Raw genomic sequence first — 22,452 nt, 5'->3', positions numbered from 1 at the left:
CAATAGCGCTTTTCATCTGGAAGTGTCACAGCTATGAATTTTTTTTTGTTTCTTCTTGCATTTTACACTAGTAGAACCACAGCTGGTGAAGGTTGCTTCTTTTCTTCCCCCCAATAATTCTTTTTTCTAATGCCCACCGTAGTGAGTATCAGTTGAGCTCTTTCTTGCACTGGCATGACTGAAGATATCTGTGCTCATTCAAGTATGCCCTTTTTTATACAGTACTTTCTCAGCAACAGATGTAGTTCCTGGAAATACGATAGATCTCTATCTGCAAAGTCACATTCATCCACTGGCTGAAAGATGATTAGGAACCATTCATCAAGAGTATGAACTCCTTTTGAAAGATTGGCTTGAAGGGCATGACATTTAACTGTACCTGCCAATCTTAACATATCATATAATCATTGTGGCAGCTAGAACTTATTGCAGGACAGCATCTGTGGTATGCCTAGGAAAAAAGATGTGCTGTTAGCCAGCCACTTGCAAATTGCTTGTTTTTTTATATATATTTATATATATATATATATATATATATATATTCTAAAAGGAATTCAAGTCTTAGTTTAAATGAGAACAATGAGGCGAAATCAGGAGTTTCACCTTAACAATGATTACAGGAAGGGATGACTACTAACAGAAGAAATTAGCACAGGAAAAGTCTCATTCTCCTTGAATATTCTGTGATTTGATTTTCCACAGGTGGGCAGTAGGTATAGCTGATTTTGTCTCTCTACTGTTCTGTGTGTTTCAGACTAATGTTCAAAAACAATAGATTCATAAACAGTAACTACAGCCTGCTTTGTTCTTTCAGTCTGACTTTGTGTGGTAATTTTAATACAAAACTCGTGAGCCCTTTGGAGAAAAGTGCTCATTGCAGTGAGCAGCACTTGCCAGCTTCTCACATCACCATTGCAACTGGAATCGTTAACTAAGTGTTCCTTTCTTTTTTTAGATCTCTGAGTAATCAGCCACCAAAGTAAGAAATATTCCGTAAAAGGGTCAAATCACTGATCACTCAGAGAAGCTCAAAAGAAGTTACAGGTCATAAAATTATCAAACATTCTGAGATAATCATAGACTGAGGATTTAGTACTGCTTGGGTTTAGAAGGAAACAAAGCACTGTGTAGATTGCATACATCTTAGAGTATCTACGCAAGTTTGTTCAGATTTTTGGACCAGGTGTTGAAATGATATTTGTCTCTTATTTATGTAACCATTGTTGTTCATTTTCAGTCTGAAGGTGATATATTGTAGAATTCATTCTGCCCTGGCAAACTAACTGTTGTCCACTGTTCTGATTCATTATTTTTGGCAAGGCAAAGCAACATACGCCAGAGCTATGAAGAACAAGTTGAATTGAAATTTGCCTGAAATGTGCTATTTTAAAGCAATATTTCTTTTCAGTATGCCTATTTTTTGTTTATCTGTATAGATGATATATTTTCATTTTGAGTTTGTTATTTTATTTTAAAAAACCATGATCAGGCTTTATTTCCAGAAAACTAACTTTATTTTTCTTTATACCCAGTGCAGAACTGTTTATGGAAATAATTACTTGACAGTAATCTTTTCAAAGATTCACAGTATAACAAAATGAAAGCCTTGATCCCTTAGTCTAGATTCTTAAACACTGACAAGATAAATCAGAGCTTCATTAAATTAATGATTCAGTAATTAAAAAGAAGGATTCAGGGGAAAGGCTTAGAATAATAAATAAAGTATAAATGAAGTCTGCATTAAGTTACCATTAAATGGAAGAACAATGAATCATAAATTGCAATCGTATAAGTGCACATGCTTTCTGTGGGGAGACTAATGATTTATGCCCAGGAGCATTTAACGTCTCCCACTCAGTTTCTGTCAGCATCAATTATTTCATTATGATGAAAACTTCTGAAATATTCTGAGGTTGAAGAGAGATAAAAAATCAAAATCTCTTTGCTTTAGGTTTCTTCTCCTCTTGTTTGGGGACAAAGTTTGGGGATATTGATAACCTGGAGTGCCCCTTTACAGAGGCAATTATATTTAGATACATGTTAGTAAACATATTTTAGAGATGCAAAAAAAATTACAAGTCACATTCACTTTTTAATGATATCATTTTTCGTCAAATTATAAGTGTTTCATGAGGAAGTTATTAGAGATTATCTGATTTGGCATACGGTGATGTCTTCAGGGATGCCTTGTAATATCTACATACCGAAACAGGAAGAGGAAGCGCTCTCCATTTCTTTTCATTGAAAGTGTTAAGTGAATTCATTTGATTCTGTTTTGGCATTACTCAGCACTTCTGTCACGTATGCATATGTACATATATATGAACGAGAGAATTGCTGTGAAATATATATATTACATAAAAGTGTATGTAATACGTACTTACATTTATATACCTAAGATAGTCTAATACTGGCTACAACCTGGAAGCTGTCTGAGTACTGCCATCGGTGGTGCTCCTGCCAGCTGCTGAAAGTAGGCCTCTTTGAATTCCTGAGTCTGACTTAAAATTGTTGATTTAATATTTTTAGAAGAGAAAACAAGCCTAAATCAGTGGAGAAATAATTGGCTGAAAACATGAATTGCACAAGATTCATATTCTCACTTGGCGCCTCAGAGAAAACACACTGAAGGAATTCTCCATCCCAGTTTTCTGTGTTAACATTGACTCTCCTCCCCCCACACAAAAAAACTCCTGCCACAGATGTTTTCTGTTCCCTAGTTAGCCACATATAAAGAAAGCTTAATTTTTGATGTTGATGCTCTTATAGTTGGACTCTACTTTGCATCAGATGGGCAGCACATTGTCAGTGCCTTTCCTGTCACGGACCAAAAAGACCCTGAACAATAGAGGCAGTGTGCAGCTTTACTGCGGTGTCCGGTGAATCCACAGGGAATCTACACTAGTGAGCAAGAACGTCTCATTTGCACATTTGCTTTGTTGTGATTTTAACTAAATTACCCAAATTCTTTGAGAGAAATAAAATGGTAAAGTAGCTTAGTTCACGGGTAATGCTTCATTTGAATGTGAGCCATGTTGTGGAGCTTACAAAGCCAGTCATTTAAAAATGAAGATCTGTAAAAATGTTTAGGATAGTAGCTGCAGTGCTTAATGGCCAAATTAAACTCAAACATAACAGTGATGGAGATTTAGGTAATAACAGCAAACTTATCTAATCTCCCTGTTTTGTCCCCAAGAGCCATCTCCAAAGGTATGGATGACACCATTTTCAAAAGTGGGGAGAAAATGAGAGCCACAGAGGTTGTAACTTTGCCCAAGTCACGTACTAAGACACCAGTAAGCTTAAAATAAAATCTGTATCTCAACTTCCAGTCCTGTACTGTTCAGCACCAAAACGTTCACTTGCTGTGGTGATTAGTCGTTAGTTTTCTTTGATCCAGTAAATTTTGCTTGTATGTTTCTCTATTAACATTTTGCCAAATCTCTCCATATGCTGTTTTTTCTTAGAGTAGTGATTACTTTGGCAGCATGCATTTAATCGATGACTGTCTTAATATTCTTTATTTCCTTTGGGAAAAATGTTTTCTTCTACCTTCTTACGTTCCTGTATCCTTTTATCCTTACAGTAGTTTTAATTTTAGTTAAACAACTGCTTTCCTTGTTTTCCCATATCTTTTTTTGTTTTGTTTGCATATTTTAAAATATTTTATAAAAAAGGAGTGGGAGATGGTGAGAGGAAAGGGAATCATATTCAAAAGCCAGGCCTTCCAATTTTGCAGAAAATTATCTGGAGCTTTTAGAAGATCACTAGCTGATCATGAGTCAACAGTGTCATTTGGTTATGAAAAGACAAATATAGCAGAATGTATAAAGTTGTAAGATGACTATATGAGATAATCCTTTCAGCTTAGCATTCTATCTGAGGCTTTATCAAAGCTATTTCAGACTTGAGCTAACTGGAGAGAGTCCAGAGGAAATCTATGAGAATGATCAGTGGTCCAGAAAACTCAACTGAAAGAATTGGTATTATTTCATCTACAGAAGAACGGAAGTATAATACCCTTCAAATAGGCAAAGGACTATGATAAAAATGTAGGGAATAACCTATTTTTCATTCCCCTATCCAAAAAAAAAAAAAAAAAGTAAAAGGGTTAAATTGCATCAAGAGAGACTTGAGGTACGTATCAGAATAACCTGCTTAGAGGCAAGGATAGTCAAATATTGGGATAGATTGCTTGGGGAGGTTGTGAAATCTCCATCTTTGTAGCTCTTTTGAAAATCCAACAGACAGAGATCAGGAAAGAATTAGTTGATTTGGTTGTAAAGAATGGGAATAGACCAGATGATCTCTGGCAGTTCTTGCCAGCCATATTTTCTGTGGCTGTATTACACAGGTCAGAGAATTTCACCCAGTAATTCATGTTTTTAAAAGATATTCAGGCTTGAAAAGAAAGTTCAAGTGATGGAGATCTTGTTTGTTCAACCTCTAGTAAATTCCTGTTTGAATCTCATTTCAACCTTGTTGTAAAAAAAGTTATCCTTATTTCTATTCTTGATTCCTCCGTATCTCTCTTACTTCATTAAAGAGCAGTCTGATATCAGTAGCTTCTTCCACATGCAGGTTATTATTAACTACAGTTGAATAATCCTTTATCTTTTTCTTAATTAAATGGGAGAGATTATCTTAATTATAAAAAGATGTCCCAGACTTCAGGTAACATTCCTAGCTCTTTGCTATTTTGAAGTCTGTTAATCTCTTCAGTGCGGACTGGCTTCAATGAGAACTGGCTACAATAATTCAGTCATACAATTTTTTTTCTCAGCTTATACTTGATGTTTCCCTGTTAATTTATCAGGGAAATTTCCCTTTTAAGTTGTTGGTATGTGAGCAAGAGTTTCAACTAGTAATGTTCTGGATTTCCTGCCATCCAGATCTCTAAATACTTTACATAAACATTGACTAAACAGTTCTTCATGGATACCATAAGATCTCTCCTGTATGTCAGGTGCAATATTACTACCTACTTAGAAAGTTTGGACTTCTTGTCTGTTTACATCCTTTACAGTGCTGATGGTTTCTTTATAGTGCAAAGAAGTGTATTAATTCCTATATTTGGCCTTGGAGTGCGGTGCTGACCTCTTGAGCTGCCCTGTCCAAGATATATTTGTAAGCATAATGCAGCATAAAACATAAAACTACATGTGCCAAAACAAATATCAGTTGTTACTCAGCTTAGTGCTGCTAAGAAAGCGTTCCGGTTATTATTTTATCAAAGATGCAAAGATTGCCAAATCCATAAGAACAGAAATGTGCTTCAGTAAAGCATTTAAAACTTGAAGGACAAGTCTAGATTTATATTAAACTCCTAAGGATATGAAGGGATTGAGGAAAAGAAGGCTGATTTTGGAATGAAGATGTCATCCCCATGCACCAGTACAGGTTGGAGGTTGACCTGCTGGAAAGCAGCTCTGCGGAGAAGGACCTGGGAGTGCTGGTGGACACCAAGTTAAGCATGAGGCAGCAATGTGCCCTGGTGGCCAAGAAGGCCAATGGTATCCTGGGGTGCATCAGGAAGAGTGTTGCCAGCAGGTCGAGGGAGGTGATCCTGCCCCTCTACTCAGCCCTGGTGAGGCCACATCTGGAGTACTGCGTCCAGTTCTGGGCTCCCCAGTACAAGAGGGATGTGGCACTACTGGAGCAAGTCCAGCGAAGGGCTACTGAAATGATTCTCTTGCATGAGGAAAGGCTGAGAGAGCTGGGACTCTTCAGCCTGGAGAAGAGAAGACTGAGGGGGGATCTTGTCAATGGGTGTAAGTATCTGAAGGGAGGGTGTCGAGAGGATGGAGCCAGACTCTTTTCAGTGGTGCCGAGCGACAGGACACAAGGCAACGGGCACAAACTGAAACACAGACACTTCCATCTGAACATGAGGAAAAACTTTTTCACTGTGAGGGTGACAGAGCACTGGAACAGGTTGCCCAGAGAGGTTGTGGAGTCTCCTTCTCTGGAGATATTCAAAACCCGCCTGGATGCGATCCTGTGCAAGGTGCTCTAGGTCACCCTGCTTGAGCAGGAGGGTTGGACTAGATGATCTCCAGAGGTCCCTTCCAACCTCAACCATTCTGTGATTCTGTGATCCCTCAGCCAGCATATGCTGATGAGGCAAATGAAAGGGTTAAAGGAGGAAAACTTTTTTTTTTTTAAGGGGGGGGGGGACCATGCTAATTGAGGAAAAAATAAAAGGATGATGGAAAGTCCTGGTGATTTTTGTCAGTATTTCCTTGAAAGAATTTATGGAATTCCTGAGCAGAGAAAAAGTTGATGAGAGGGTTTGAGGAGTGAGTTCACAGTGGCAAAAAGGTAGGTCAGCTAAGGATGTGAAACCTCATTATATTAGAGAAGTAGAGCTTGAAGTAGTTAAGATGTTTGAACTTAAGGAGGATGGAATGATTTGATAGTGGATGCAAGTTTCTGGAAACGCAATTTATGCTGGAAATGGTCATAGCAAAGAACAGGAGCAAAGAAAGCAGATACTGAGGATGAATTAAAGCTGGGGGGGTAGGAGGATGGATTTATGAGGGGAGGAGAGTTAGGGAAGAGAGGAACTGAAAGAGGGAGATAATCAGCAACCATAAAGAAGAAAGGAGGAAAGGAAGTGGGGAGAGAGCTAAAGTCATCAGTGAGAGTGAGGGGAAAAAAATTGTGACAGCCTGTGACAGCTGATAAGTGATTCTGAAAAGAGCTCAGAGAAAATGCTTAGAAGGGCATCCTGCATCCGTCAAAACAAGAGAACGCTGCTCAATGGAAGTGGGATCAAGGTAATAACCCTTGGGGTGAATGGGAATGTTCAATTCGTGCTGCAGGTTGAACTGAGACATAAGAACAAGAGAATGTGTGATAATTAATGAGGCTACAGTAGATTAGAAGCACAAAACCCTACTCTTGATTGGGGAAACCATAAAAATACATGTGAAGAGCCCATTTTTCCTTTTGGTCATGACAAATATTTTCAAAACAGCTTCAGGAGGCAGTAGTTTGGGACCCTCTGCAAGTTCCACACATCACAGGATAGATGAATAAAACTCTCTCAGATACAATCAGAATAAAACTCTTGGGCAAATTACATTTTGTTTTGTTACTGCAAGTTAACCTTGAGCCCTCAAGCCACGGTAACTGTGTGTGTATTTGTAGCCCACAGCCACTGTAATGTCATTCATCTTAATTGTCGAACTCAAATTTGTGCATGTTCAAAGTGTTCGTGTAAATGGTGACCTTAATATGTTTGATATCAATTGAAATAAATGCTGTATCACAATGTCAGTATGTCTGTGTGCATATGCATGCATGTATGCACACATATCTGTAGAAAGATGTGCATTGCCTTGTAGTTAAAAACATGAGTAAATGAAGTGGCGATGCTTGGTATCCATCTGTCTGTTCTAGGCCACTGCCCCTCCTGTTTTCTCTGTTAGGAGACCACATGCAAATGTACAGAAAGGCAATTGCTGTCAACATAAAACTACATGCTAATATGTTCTTCTACCTACCTTACCTCTTTCTGAGAATAAAATGACCTTGATCACATTAACTAGTAACCAGTTTGAGCCTGCTGTGTTCTGGAATAACATACCAGAAAAGACACCGACATTTCTCTTAATTTTGATGACTTCCATGTCATAATGCAGGATTAACTCCATCTCAGTAGCATTGTATTGCAGCACTTTATTTGATTTAATGAGGGGAGCAATGAGTGCCTAGGGAGGCACACTGGAGCCTATGCAATTCCCAGACATTCCAGCTAAGCAGTGGTTTAATTTTGGTCAGCCCTCTCCCTGGGGAGCAGATGCCTGCACAGATACCCAGTGGAGTGTTGAATCCTGCTTGCCTTAAAACTGACTGCAGAACAGTATCTGAAAACAACATGTTTCAGATGGTTTCTTAAAAACAGAATTTACCAGTTTTGGGTCTTTCTTGGCTTAGATGCACTTTCAAAGAACAAAAGGTCTTTTGGCATGCTTGGGACCAGGTCATCTATTCCACTTTACCCTTTTCTAACAGGTTAGCTCATGAGGTGTTTAAGGAGATACAACGGGCACAGATCTCTGGTGGAATCCTGACATGCCGATGAGGAGCTGAGCCTGTTAATGAGTTTGGGAAGCAAACTAGTCCTGGTTGGTCCCTCTCTTAACTCAGTGCTGTAATCCTTTTGTTTGCCACATGGGTTCATTAGGATGATTAGAATTTAAAAAAAAAGTTATTAAAAAAAACAACTCACTTGTATAGTCTATTCATGCAAATCTATGTTCTTCTTTTGCTGAAGATGTAGTTCTTCCAAGATAACTGAAAGTGGCTGCTTTCCAAATAAACATATAGCTAGTTAGTTTATGTGCAGTACTGCCTCTTTTTCACACATATTGAAGTGGCAGAGCCAAGTACAAATATAACTGTCTCCATGTTTGTGTGTCTTGTTCTAAACTGCAACCTTGCAAATAAGCATTGTCATTGCATGCAGTCTGTGTGCTATCACCACTTGTTACTAAGAGTGAAACAAAATGTTCCGAGTATAATTAGGTAATCAGAAATTAGGGCTTTTCCCTTCTGTTGCCGTTAAAGTAGCTAAATCTTTTTGCTGTTGATCAGGATTTCAAAAATATCTTGGAAAAGCTACTGGAATAATTTTTCCCTTTGCTTTTGTAGTAGGAGTCCGACTTTGTCACATGAAGATCATTTCCACTTGCTAATACCGTAACAAGTGTTTTGAAACAGGAATTTGTCAGTAGTCCTTGTTAGCTGATTTCAGTCAACAGCTGTCTTAGATGTTGTTACTTCATTTCAGTCGAAGCTGTCCCTTTATTGTTGAAAAAGAGAATTGTGACTTATTGGTCAATCATTTTTCTCTGAGGTTAAGAGTTCTTCTGAAAATCACAAATGAAATCAGTGTTGAAAGCCTTACAGAATTATACATAAATGGAACAAACAGTCGAGATCCTCAACCTCATAAAAAGTGAGCAAGATCTTTCTGAAAAATGGGATGTTAGAACTTGTTTATGCATATTATGGTGTAAAATGTAAAGCCCTATCATGTAACGAATTATCCAGCCCTCTTATTTAATGATACTAATCAGGAGAGATCCCTGCTTACAGATTTCACTTTGACTAAGAACACATAGAATGACTTACTTTAACCTTGATTGATGTTGCATATTATTCTTGCTTGTGCCTGGAAAATTCCTTCTCTTATTTTCAAATGTATGTTTAGCTTTTCAAGGATTCAAGGTTCAAGGATTTTTGTTTAGATGATTGTTCGTTACTGTTGCTTGCTTTTTTTTTTTTTTTAAACAACACTATTAACAGAGGTGCCGTTTAGCCTTTTACCATTGCAATGAAGGAGGATTCCTGAAAAATATGATAAAATTTTCACTCACAATCTGTCACATTTTCCATTCAATTCTTTGTTGTTTAGAGATCTGTCTGTATATTAAAAAAAATATATGAAAGGCAGAAAATTGTATGGATATAAATCAAAAGTTCTGCTGCTCTTTCTTAAACCAGTTCTAGCACTCAGTCAAGGAAAAATCTTATTTAACATATTACCTTCTTCTTGTTAAGGCTAGTGTGATGTGGCCTTAGCATTCAGTGTGAATGTAGACAACATTTCTTTGGATGTTATTTGTGTTTTTCTGCAGACTGCTTCCTTTTTCTGGTTATTTAAGGAGCCTGATATTGCGAGATATGATCTTTTTTTCATAGTCCCACCCAATAGAAACCAAATTCCTGTGAATTACTCAATTATTGTCAGCACCATGGCTGACTTTTTAAAATACTTAACAAAGCTGACAACAAGGAGATCAGAGAAATTAATCCTAGCAGTACAAACCAGCACATTTCCTGAAAACTCTTGTCACAAAACAGTTGAGGTTGGGAGAGACCTCTGGAGATAGTCTAGTCCAACCCTCCTGCTCGAGCAGGGTAAATCACTGTTGCCTATGTTCATCAAAATTTCCGTTGCTTATGCTCTCAGAACCAACGAAGGCTTTTTTATTGGCTTTGCTTGGAAAAATACATTCCCTTTTTCCCTGGACCCGTCCTTTTTTTACAAACACTAATTGCTATTCTAGTCAGAAAAATGGGTTAAATCATCACTTCCATCCTTGGAAAGAAGTAACCTTCTATGTTGAATTATTATTATTATTATTTTTTTAAGTTTAAAAGTACTCCTAATTTAAGACCATTTTAGTCAGTGCTGCTCTGCCAAATATGGCAGTGATAAATATGCTTAGGAATTCTGAACATAACAAATGCTGTACTTTTTTTTTTTTTTTTTTAAACAGCATGCCATCTTCCCATAAGTTTTACATACTGTCTTTTCAGAGGAAAAGGAAGTGTTACTTTCTTGAAATTAGCAGTTTATAAGTTATTACACTACGATTTTGTTGTATAAAGTAGTAGGAGTAAAATACTATTCATCCAAACCCTCTCCTTGATAATTTGGAGTTTTCTTCCAGTCCAGCTGATGTATACCTTAGATGTACATAGAAAATTAGTCTTGATCAGTCTCTGTGACTTCTCTTGGTCATTTAAATCTATGTTTGTACATTTTAATGTCAAGGTTAGCATAGGATACTGCAGCCTGGCAGGCTACCAGTGCCTGGAGCCATTTCAGGCAGCCGCGGCTGTCTGAGTGAGAAGTGCAGGTGGACCTGCCGCGTCCATTGTTCAAGCACCCGGCTGGTGGCCTTTCCCGAGGTGGCCTTTCCTGACTGAGGACAGTGTCAGGATACCCATTAGTACTTTGATACGTCGTTTTGCCTCCATCGTGACCTTTGTCGTGCCTGAATTCATCTGTGTTCTGTTTCTGCTGATTTTGCGTAGGTGCTGGGATGGCTGGAGGTGGTCACGTTTTGCAGTTGATCTGAGGGAGGCGTGAAGCATTTCCCATACCCTGCTGGCACTTGAGGTACTGTGATAACCTTATTTTACCTGCAAGTAACTTTTATATAAATGTTGACTAAGCAGAGCTATCAGATTGAGTCCTGTGGTGCTCTGCAGATAATCCTCACAAATCCTGCGATCCATTCCTGCAGAAGGTGCTATTGGTAATAGGCAGTATACAGAATTCCCATCGGGATCCCAATCTTCACTTTTTCATATTCCCCCAAACAATAGAAATACTTGAATTAAGGCTTCAAACTTATTTCTACTGAGCATTAGTGGCTAGCATTTGAGATAAGGGACTCAGTAAGTGGTAGAAGTCCTGAAAATCCTTTTTTCTTTGTCTGAGAGAAATTAGTTTATTATATTTTATGAGACATTTCTCATTTGTAAAGTTACTTAAAGTATTAATTGCCTGATGTTTTCAATGCATAATATTGAAACAAATGGAAAAATATATATATGTTTTTCCAGGGAGAGAGAGCTTGAAAATGCTTATTGTGACATTATATATGACCAATATTGGTTTAAATGACACTTAAATGATGTCCTGTTTGAATATATGTATTTGGTCCGATTCATTGTTGGAGTGTATTTCTGCAAGCTTAATCCAATTACAGTAGGGGTGAATTTGAATCAAAAACAGTGCAGGAGTATTCTGTGGTATAAGGGATCTAGACTTGTGACTATTTATGCCATAGAACTGGAAAGCTATTATCTAGCATTAAACAATTACATAAGATTTTACAACCAGCTTCTGTGTACCATAACAGTTTTATGCAACTTTGCTGGCTATTTCTGTCTAAGCATATATAAATGTTATTTTATTAAACAGAAGAGAAATTCTAGAGTTTGTTTGCTTTGGTTGTGATAGAATATAGGTAAAACTTGCTACCCATTGTCTAGATTTTTAATGTTTCTAAAATCAGATGATTGAACTCTATGTACATTCATTGTACCGTAAATCTGTGCCTGAGAGAGTTGTCTAAGGATTAACTGATTCGTGTAAGAAAATTAAGTGGTCAGAATAGTGAAAACTTCCCTGTTAAATATGTATGTAAAGTAGGCTTAACTTATAGTCATTAGAGATCTCCTCAACCAAAACCACCTCTGTTGTGGTTACCTTGCCTTCTCATATAAAATTATTAAGCACACTTGAAAAACTTTATGAATGATTTCTCTAATTTTATAGCTGAAGCATGGTAACACAACCATACAGAAAGCTTATTTTATGTTCTGTTCTCATGGCTTTCTGTGGCCAGCATCCCTGTTGTTCCCCAACTAAGCTGCCTTTCTGTTATTCCTCTTCAAGCAGCAGCACAAGAAGCGTGTCTAGTACTTGAAACGCCCAACGTGGACTTGGGGTCTGGATTTGCTTCTTAGCACCGCTGCTGGCTCCCTCTACGATTCCGCCACCTTGTTCAACTTCGTGGCACTTCAGTTTCCTATTTGTGAATGAGGGCTGATAATACTTAACTTCCAGATAGGAAGAAAGGATTCTGATACACAAGAGATGCTGTCACTCGCATGGCGTGCCATACTTGATTCTAGACTAGTGCTGCATTACCGAGGGAGAGCTGTAACGTTCGCATTTGAGTGTGACCCCATGCTTGGAAATTGATGCTGGATCCCTGGATGGTAAAAATCATTTCTCTGGTGCTTTCTCTTGTGGTGTCTTCCCCTAACTAGACTAGACTAACTAGACTTAAAGAACATTTTGGCACAGGGAACAGGAACTAACTTTCTCCAAGGATGATCTGATCATAAGGGAAGGGATATTATGCTGACCAGGTATGCTGAAAATTATATACCTGTAACTTGCATTATCTATGCTAAATTAGTTTTAGATTTAGATAAGAATTGAAAACGTGATAACTGTTCCCAAGTAGATCCACTAATGGCTGGCCTTTATGTATTTACCTTTTAATACACCTTTGACAGTAGCAGTCCTAGATTCAGTTTTCTGGAAGCAGATTAACTACTCAGCTCTTCTATGAAATTGAGGCATTTAATGCATTAGGCACAGTGGGAATGTTCATCTGCATATTTTCTAAACTGAGATTAATAAAGTGTTCTACTCTGAATAAGTATTTCATTATCCTAAATCAATGTGTAGCATTCTTTCCTTAAAAATTAAACAGATACCTTGTTACTTCAAGTCTGGGATACTAAAAGTGGCCTATAGATGTGGCAAAAGTAATTTGTGTTTCATTGACATTTACAATCCAAATGGAAGATAACACATGAGGCACAGCTTTAAACAGATTTTGACAGTGTTGGTAGTTCTGCTGAATATGCTGGAAAAAATTTTAATATCTGGCTGAAGGTAGCAGGGGTGTTTGTGAAATAACTGCTGTAAAATATTCCAGTAACTGACGTTTCTTTAGCTGTTAACACTTACCCAGCTCCTGGGTCAGCACACTTCTCTTTTTTTCAGATGAAGATCTGCTAATTTTCTTCCTGTGGAATACAACATACAGAGTACAGAAACCATTTGTGGTGCTGTGTGTGCTTGAGGAAAGCTAAAGGGATGGAAATAAAGCTGACCGTGATCTCTTGCTCCACAGTTTGGAAAAACTTATAGGCTTACATGGCTTCTCTCCTTTGAATGACCTTTTAAACCCAGGGAATCAGAATCACAGAATCACTGAGGTTGGAAGGGACCTCTGGAGATCATCTAGTCCAACCCCCCTGCTCAAGCAGGGTCACCTAGAGCATATTGCACAGGATTGCATCCAGGCGCATTTTGAATATCTCCAGAGAAGGAGACTCCACCACCTCTCGGGGCAACCTGTTCCAGTGCTCTGTCACCCTCACAGTGAAAAAGTTTTTCCTCATGTTAAGATGGAAGTGTCTGTGTTTCAGTTTGTGCCCATTGCCTCGCGTCCTGTCGCTCGGCACCACTGAAAAGAGTCTGGCCCCATCCTCTCGACACCCTCCCTTCAGATACTTGTACACATTGATAAGATCTCCTCTCAGCCTTCTCTTCTCCAAGCTAAACAGGCCCAGCTCTCGCAGCCTTTCCTCATAAGAGAGATGCTCCAGTCCCCTAATCATCTTTGTGGCCCTTCGCTGGACTTGCTCCAGTAGTGCCACATCCCTCTTGTACTGGGGAGCCCAGAACTGGACGCAGTACTCTAGATGTGGCCTCACCAGGGCTGAGTAGAGGGGGAGAATCACCTCCCTCGACCTGCTGGCAACACTCTTTCTGATGCAGCCCAGGATACCATTGGCCTTCTTGGCCACAAGGGCACATTGCTGCCTCATACTTAACTTGGTGTCCACCAGCACTCCCAGGTCCTTCTCAGCAGAGCTGCTTTCCAGCAGGTCAACCCCCAACCTGTACTGCTGCATGGGGTTATTCCTCCCCAGGTGCAGGACCCTGCACTTCCCTTTGTTGAATTTCATGAGGTTCCTCTCTGCCCACCTCTCCAGCCTGTCCAAGTCTCTTTGAATGGCAGCACAGCCCTCTGGCGTATCGGCCACTCCTCCCAGTTTTGTATCGTCAGCAAACTTGCTGAGGGTGCACTCTGTCCCTTCATCCAGGTCATTGATGAAGAAGTTGAACAAGACTGGACCCAGGACTGACCCCTGGGGGACACCGCTAGCTACAGGCCTCCAACTAGACTCTGTGCCACTGAGCACAACTCTCTGAGCTCTGCCATTCAGCCAGTTCTCAATCCACCTCACTGTCCACTCATCTAACCCACACTTCCTGAGCTTGTCTATGAGGATGCTATGGGAGACAGTGTCAAAAGCCTTGCTGAAGTCTAGGTAGACAACATCCACTGCTCTCCCCTCATCTACCCAGCCAGTCATTCCATCATAGAAGGCTATCAGATTGGTTAGGCATGATTTCCCCTTGGTGAAGCCATGCTGACTACTCCTGATCACCTTCTTTTCCTCCACATGCGTGGAGATGGCTTCCAGGATGAGCTGCTCCATCACCTTTCCAGGGATGGAGGTGAGGCTGACTGGCCTGTAGTTCCCTGGGTCCTCCTTCTTGCCCTTTTTAAAGACTGGGGTGACATTGGCTTTCTTCCAGTCCTCGGGCACCTCTCCTGTTCTCCATGACCTTTCAAAGATGTAGTTTAGTCCACATGGCCAAGTATTGAGTAGGATGATATAAATATGCTGATTAGAGGGAAGAGAGCCAGTTGCTAAGAGTGTTTTGCTGACAAGTTCATGTGAAAGCAGCCTTGCTCCCTGTTTCAGTATGGAAGTGGATACTGAGGCAAGGCTGCTGTTCAAACTGCAGAATTAAGCTTTAAGAATTATATTTAGCTTCATATGGGATTTATTTTTGTGACCAGCCCTCACAAAATCAATATGAGTGTAAGCAATAATTCTGGTAGTAGTGGATGAAGGATCGGGCTCTCAGCTGTTCCTTAGGGCAGATGTCTTGTAAATTTTGTCTGGAAACATCTACTTATTCATGGTCCTCTGTAAAATAACAATAACAGAAATGGGGAAATGTGAACATACTGGTCCATTTTAATAAAAAGTAGTTGAATCTGCTCCAAAGTTTCACTTTCTTAATTGCAAAGTGTGCAACATGATGGACTTCCTGAGGGGGAGGGTGTCCTGAAGCAGACTTGCTCTCCCCCTGCCAGCCGGCCAGGCATGCATTGAGAAGCTCTTCTGTTTATAGTGCAAGCTGCAGAATATGTGTTTTTAAGCTGATCGTTCACCTGTTCACTAATGTTCTCTGGTAGGTGAAACACTGAAAGGGGATGCAGTCCACCCTTACCCTGCTCCTGGACTGTGGTGTAAATGCAGGCGAGCCGTTTCCTTTCCCAGTGTCTCCATTTCCTCACTGTAAAATGCATAATGACACTCACCCCCACTGAAGGCTGCTTCAGGATTTGCTGATGGAAAAGACTGTCTGAAAGCATTAAAAGATCTCTTTGGAAATAGATTTGGTACATTTCCTTTAGTATTAGCATCGCTGTTTCTGTTGCTTATTTTGCAGACAGGTTTTAGTTTCTTAGTTGGTGGGATTTTCTTTGAAGAAATGTTGGGCATTGGACCTGAGTAACCCCTTTCAATTTCAGTTAAAAATTTCTAATTGTAACCTGTCATCTCCCTTTACCTTTCTTATTCCAAAATATAGCCTTCCTTATAGTGCTATGCTAACTGCAAGTGCCTGCTTAGATTAATTGGGTGATTGTCATCTTCACTAACTCTTAATAGGTCACTAAATCTAGAGAGTACCATGCATGGCTGGTTTATTGCCCTTAAAAAAGTCAAGCTGGCTTCATCACCCACTGTGCAATCCACATCTCCACTTCCTTAATAAATGCTCTCTCATCAAAATATTTTCTCATCTCATCAAAATATAACATATTCATATGTGAGATGCTTCATAAAAATATACTTCAAACTTGTTATTTGGGTATTTTAATTTGCAGATCTTACCAATGCAAGTAGAGGGAAAAGTGAACTGACTTCTTAACATTTTATCAAAGGTCTGGACAGACATCAGCTCTTCTCCGGAAGTTGCTACTTACCTCATGTAAACTTGTTTTAGTGACACTGCATGTAAAAGTACTGAATAATGTTCTTCTCGTGCTGGTAACAATCAGTATCTCTCTCAGCTTTGTTAATTTATGCCAACTAAGGATCTAGCTCATAATCTTTTTATATGGCTGTTCCACATGTTTTATGCAATTGTTGAATGCACTAAGCTCCTTCTTGGTAGATGTGCACAGCTTATATATTCAGATTTATATGCACCTGAAGCAGCAAATCGGTGGGGAATAGTGCCAGGGAACAAGGCTGATATGATTTTACAGAAGAGGCATGGAAGGCAGTTCTGCATATTGGTTCTCATTATCTAATATGTGTCTGTTTATTTTTCACTATGGAACTTTTTAAACAGAGAATTTTACTTGAAATTATTTCGAAAAACAGTTTTGTTGAACAGATGCAAAATCATATACAAATTCCTACATCAGCTTAAACCAGACTTAGTTTCCATCCATAAATTACAGATGTAAATTAAATCAATATAAATCATTGCTTAAACTGATACAAACTTCCAGACACAAAAAATTGCATCAGTTTAAATGCACTATTTACAGTTGTACCTTTTGTCAAGCTGATTAATCTTTATATGTTGACCAAGCAGTAGAAGATGATGCAGGTAGCAGTAGGTGAAGGTTTTCCTGCCCCTTTTTGCAGATGACCAAGGTAAATGTGTGACTGCTTTGACTCATGAGTGGCCACCCTGAAATCCTGCCAAAATCCTTTGTCTGTCAGCTACCAGCTTTCATTTAATCCAGTAGTTAAGTCAATAACTTCCTTACTGCCACACAAGCCTTGTAATGTAGTCTTTAATCTGATTTGTAGCACATGAATAATTTAGCATGCATTAGACCACATAACTCATTTGTCTCGTAGTAATGAGCTGTCAAGTAGTTCCATTAGTCTAGGATAAGTACGAGGGTCTTGAACTTGAGTTTTACAGCTTCTTGAAGATGTTTTCCCTGGAGGAAAAAGATTTTGTGTAAATACTATCGAAAATGAAACCCCGTTGAGAGATTTTCTGGAATTATTCTTTGAAATCTGAAAGGCAGGTTTGTGTTCAAGGTTATTAAAAGAAATTGGGGGTGCTTTGTTCAAAAATACTTAGCTACAACCAAACCCTGTTTCGCCTGAGTTCAAAAGGGGCTTCATTTGTAGTATGAAATTTCTCTTGCAGGAGCTGTCCCTATCCATGATCAACTGATCATGTCACAGAATAGCTCACAAGAGCAGATGCAGACTTCTACACTGAAATTTAACTTATCATATTTGCCAGAGTGCTAGTTAGTATACTTATTAACTCCTGTGATACACGGATACTAGCATGCAAAAGAAGGCTTACAAGAAAAATACCAGCTGGAGCAATAGAATTGGCCTGCTATGTAAGTGCAATCTGGTAGCACGTGTAAGAAGGTTCTTTAATATTAAACATGTGAATTATCCTGTAGGTTGCACTCATGTTCCTGCCCAAACTCCCACTAATGTCACATAGGTTGCTTTCTACCAAGATTCCCATGTTCTTCATGTTAAATATTCATGTTCTTCACCTGCTCTGCTAGGTGAATTACTTAGCCATGTTCTCATGTTAAATATTCTCATGTTAAAATAGCCTTACCTGTTTAAAATCAGACGTCTTTATTGCTTTGCTAGATTAGGGGCTGAGTTCTGACAGGATTTAAACTTTAGCAGTAGCAAGATACAGAAAAGCTACTTTTTTTTTTTAAACACTGGCACAGAAATGTTTTACAACACCGTGAATATTGTTTAATTTCTTCTGTAATGTGTGAATAATTATCTTAATAAAATGTTTTTCTTTTGGCAATTTAGGTAAAACCATGTTTTTAAATACAGATTACTATGGGGGGGTTCTAGATATAAATTCAGACATTTCTTTTTCTTGTCTTGTCATAATATTTGACATTATGTTGATGCATTATATTTCTTTAAACAGAATGGAATATACTTTTGCTCATACAGAGAAATTCTCTCACTTTGCAATATATTATCCAAATAACAAAACAAAGAGCTGGATTTTGTCTTTTGGATGATTGTTTGTTAAATTAAAAAAAAAAAAAAAAAGCGTCTGGGAAAAATTACCACTATAGTTGAGAAAAATGTTTATAGCCTGAAAGAATTACCATTCCCATAAATAGGCCTGAATCCTCTTCCTTAGTCGTACAAGTACATGTAAAACTGAGTGTCAACTCAAAAATTCCTGTCTGCCTGGTAGCAGCTGGATGTTACAGTGACTTCAGCTGAGATGCATCTACTTTGCTGCTGTGATATCTTTTGGGGGTTGAAAAGCAAGCAAAACAATGAAGTGTTTTCCAAGTTGAAAACTTTTCTACCTGTGTGGTAGACAGAAACTTAAAATGTAACTTTAATTCTCTTTTAGCAATTGTCTTCTGAAAGAGATGATCAACTGATTTTACAGCTAAGGTCCTCCCTGCATGTATCTTGTCCGTCAGGTTACTGTTTTCAAAGCATAACAGATTTTACTGTAAATAAAGAATTGATATGGCATATGCCACAGCCATCCACCTTTGACTTCCTAGCCCAGTTTCTGGGAATATCCCTTTATAGCTGGATTGACTTAGCTTTCAGTACAAGTCCAGAACAATGTTCAAACTCTGGATTTGTTGAAAGGCTCCTTAACAGCATCTGATAACTGATAACCAATTGTTACCCTGTCTTCAGTTTAAATGGGCCCATCAGAGTAAAAAGTGCTGTTTCCAATTCTAATACTTTATTATAAATTCTTTAGGTTATGTAGCACTCTAATGATATGAAACTGCCTCTGTTCCATGCTTCTAGACTGTCATGAATATGAGCCTTTTAATAATCCTCAGATTGGTGTCAAGCTGTGCATAATAATTGCAGTTTTATGCCAGAGACCTTCATTCTTTAGCAGTGGTGCTTTTTTCTTTTTCTTTTTTTTTTTTTTTTACGGAAATGCACCCTTCATAAGAGTTTTTTATTTGCAGTGCATAATTTTTGTTTCAGTGACATTATTCCTGGTTCTTTTCATATCCTGGATTACCACACAGACTAGGTGAATGGTATGCTATTCATATCTATTGAGACAATTTGTTATTTCTGCTTCTTAACACAGCTGAGTATATAACACTGACAAGGATTCTATAAAAACAGGCGTTCATCCAAGTGCTGCTGATGACTCAATCAAGCTGTAATATCAGCTCACAAGGAAAGAAGTCTTTAGGTCCATGGCCCTTTTAAATTGTGTTGAGCTGAAGGGCTGTAACTCATTTCATCTGCAGAATGACTCTGTCTTATTGGCATTCAGTGGAATGAGGATAAGCAGACAAAGTGATTCCAGCTATGCATGTTGAGCCAAACCTGTCTGTATTACATTATGCAAGCACAGGAAGAAGATTTTCTGTGGGTAGCACAAATCTTGCCATGAGATCACTTGTGAGAAGCATGCACGCTGCAAAAATAAGTAAAGGCCTTTTCCCTGAACGCAGTTTGCAAGGATATGTGTGTACGTGTTTGATGTTTACATAAATGTATGGTTCAGTGCAGCACAGAACTTGAGAGCCTGGTTTAACATTCTGGTTTTTTTCAGCAATCGTACTTATTTGGTGATGGAAGTATTTTTGTGTATTCATATGTGTTGTAAGTTCTTGTGTCCTTGCCTATTTTTGATCTGATGGAATGATGAAATGTAGCAATATAAAAAATAAATTTCTTTTTCTCAGACTAATCCTTCGCACAGTAATTTTGTTGCTCAGTCTGCAGCAAAAAAGCCACCTTTGATTCTGGAATAGTCATACATGTGTTACTTTGGCAAGCAAAACTAAACTGAAGGAGGTTACAGGGGAAAGAATTTTCTCATGTTTGGAGTTCAGTGAGTTAATGAAGATGGCAAAAGCAGAAATCCTTTCTTAGGCACAGTTTAATGAACAAGAACAAAAAGGTTTTCTGTACTCTCCTATTGGTCCTCCCAGGTTCACGAGCTATCTAAACCTAAATATTTTACCTCAAATGGCAGTTTTGTTGTTAAGCAAAACTTGTTATGACTTACTCCGGGTTTAACGTTGTTATCTGACCAGAGTAGATGGAAACCATTCTGTAGGTTATAACTGTACAATTTCTCTTTTCAAAGATTTTCCTAGCCTGACTTCCCCCTGTCTATACTGACTATATTTATGTCCCACTGGAGAAGAGTTGTGTTTAAATTCACTTGTGATTGACCATACTCCAACATCACTATAGAAAAGGGCCAAGAAGTTTTTTTACCCTTTTTATAACTCCTGGCTCCCTTTCTATACTGAAGCAATTAGCCTGAGCTGACCTCTAGCCAAATGTTCCTGTGGTCAAGTTTCAGCTGCCTTGAGGACAGTCAGCTGTTGTAATTTTTTTCTGGTTTTAGCTCTCTTCCTTCTTGCAAGCTTTAAGAGTTGGATAAGATGTAGACTATTATTCCTTAGAATAACATGCATTACAGACACTGAAATTTTGTCCTGTTAAGTGACAGGGACTTTGTTAGTGGCATTTGTCTTTCATCACATACAGTAGTAGGTGCTGCAGGACAGATATTACTAGACCGTAAAAGATCACTTTTGTCCTAAAGCTGATGAGAAGTGAGAAGCTGTCTCTTGCTAGGTTAACATTGCAGCCTCTAAACAATGCCGTTCTTGTTGGCAGCGAGCTTGCAAGAGTGGTTTTAGAGGAACAGCAGTGGATTGTTACAAAACAGATATGTGAGAATTTTCTGTGAGGCAGTAGTTGTCTACTGATGGGGGAGATGGCTCTTCAGAGGAATCTTCTCAGAAATTTTCTTCCGTACCACTGAAAGCAGTATTGTGATGGGGCAGCTCCTGCTTTCGAGCAGGTTTTCTCCCATGAGACCTCTCTTTAGTTGCCTTTACCGGAGCCATGGCAGTACAGCACGCCTGTGGCCTCCGACACTCCTAGAAGCTGCCTTGCCTGCAGCTCTGCTGAGCTCTTGGTAGACACAGAGAGGCTGCAGAATCCCCAGTGCTTCACAGCTCTTGCAGATACTGCAACTGGGGAGGACCTTGGCTCTGGATTTGAGCTCTGACAAATGTAGCATAGGACCTCCCACTTTCTGCACAAAGGATGGTGCATGGCCCATCCATATTTTCCATATTTTAAAATGAGAATGGTCGTGGGTTTTGAGCTCAGTCCTGTCTGTGTATTGGTCATATTCAGTCACCTATTGAATTTTTCTCCTGCATGCCACTTGCCTGGATAGACACCTCGTTGGAGGACCCCATTTGGATTTGTACAGAGCAGCAACACACTACCGCTTTGCCTTGCCAAGATGGTGGCGTTTGTGGGCTTCCACAGAAGCAGCATTTATTTCTGTACAGCATTTACTGGAGAAAACTGAGGGATTAAGCAAGGATTTTGATTGCCTTTAGGGTTTAGGAACCTAAATTCATTCCATGCCCTATTTCAGACCACTAAATGTTTTGGTCAAGGTCTGTGATTAAGCAGGAAGCTGAAATGGTCAGTATAGTTCTACAATTGTTCTTAAATAAGTTGTAGCTGCTGTTGGAGGAGCAATCTGTCCTCTCCTCAACCCTGGCTGCTCATTCCCATGCCTGTGCTGGCCCCACTCTGTTCCCAGGATGCATCTTTGTGGAGTCACATGATAACCAGGTCAGCAAACAGATTTGTTACAATAAATGTTTATGGAAGTTTTTTGGCTGAATTAATTTTAACTTGAACAATTTCCTGATCGAGTTTACTGCATGTAGGTATGTAAACAAGTCTGTGAGCACGAGCAAAAGAGCAGTACTGGAATGGGATTGTTTTTGTCTGCAGCAACAAAACCTCATTCAAGCTTTAAATGATTGTTGAACTCTGGGATGTATTTCCAGGCTCCTGGTTTAGCACTCAAACCACTCTTCCCTGGTGGAAGCTGAGATGGCTTCCAGTCGCAGCAAGAGATAAAGGGGATATCCATGTTGTGGATGGCCATATGTTAGGATTGATAGCGTTCTAGTTACGGAGTTGTTCAGTGTGATGTGGAAGCTGAAACTG

The 22,452-nt window shown here is 39.1% G+C and overlaps 1 protein-coding gene across 2 annotated transcripts in view; it reads left to right on the top strand.

Annotated features, from left to right (window-relative positions):
* The window catches only part of GHR (growth hormone receptor), a 140,918-nt gene that overhangs the window by 38,654 nt on the left and 79,812 nt on the right, over window positions 1-22,452 (top strand). For both annotated transcript variants that reach the window (XM_067316739.1, XM_067316738.1), the window contains exon 2: window positions 10,834-10,918. The gene's annotated coding sequence lies outside the window, so the exon portion shown is untranslated. The remainder of the gene's footprint in view (window positions 1-10,833; window positions 10,919-22,452) is intronic.

This window comes from Apteryx mantelli, chromosome Z, assembly GCF_036417845.1.
Source record: "Apteryx mantelli isolate bAptMan1 chromosome Z, bAptMan1.hap1, whole genome shotgun sequence".
NCBI classification, from domain to species: Eukaryota; Metazoa; Chordata; class Aves; order Apterygiformes; family Apterygidae; genus Apteryx; species Apteryx mantelli.
Note: the sequence above shows the minus strand (reverse complement) of the source record. Positions and strands in the feature narration are given on the sequence as shown.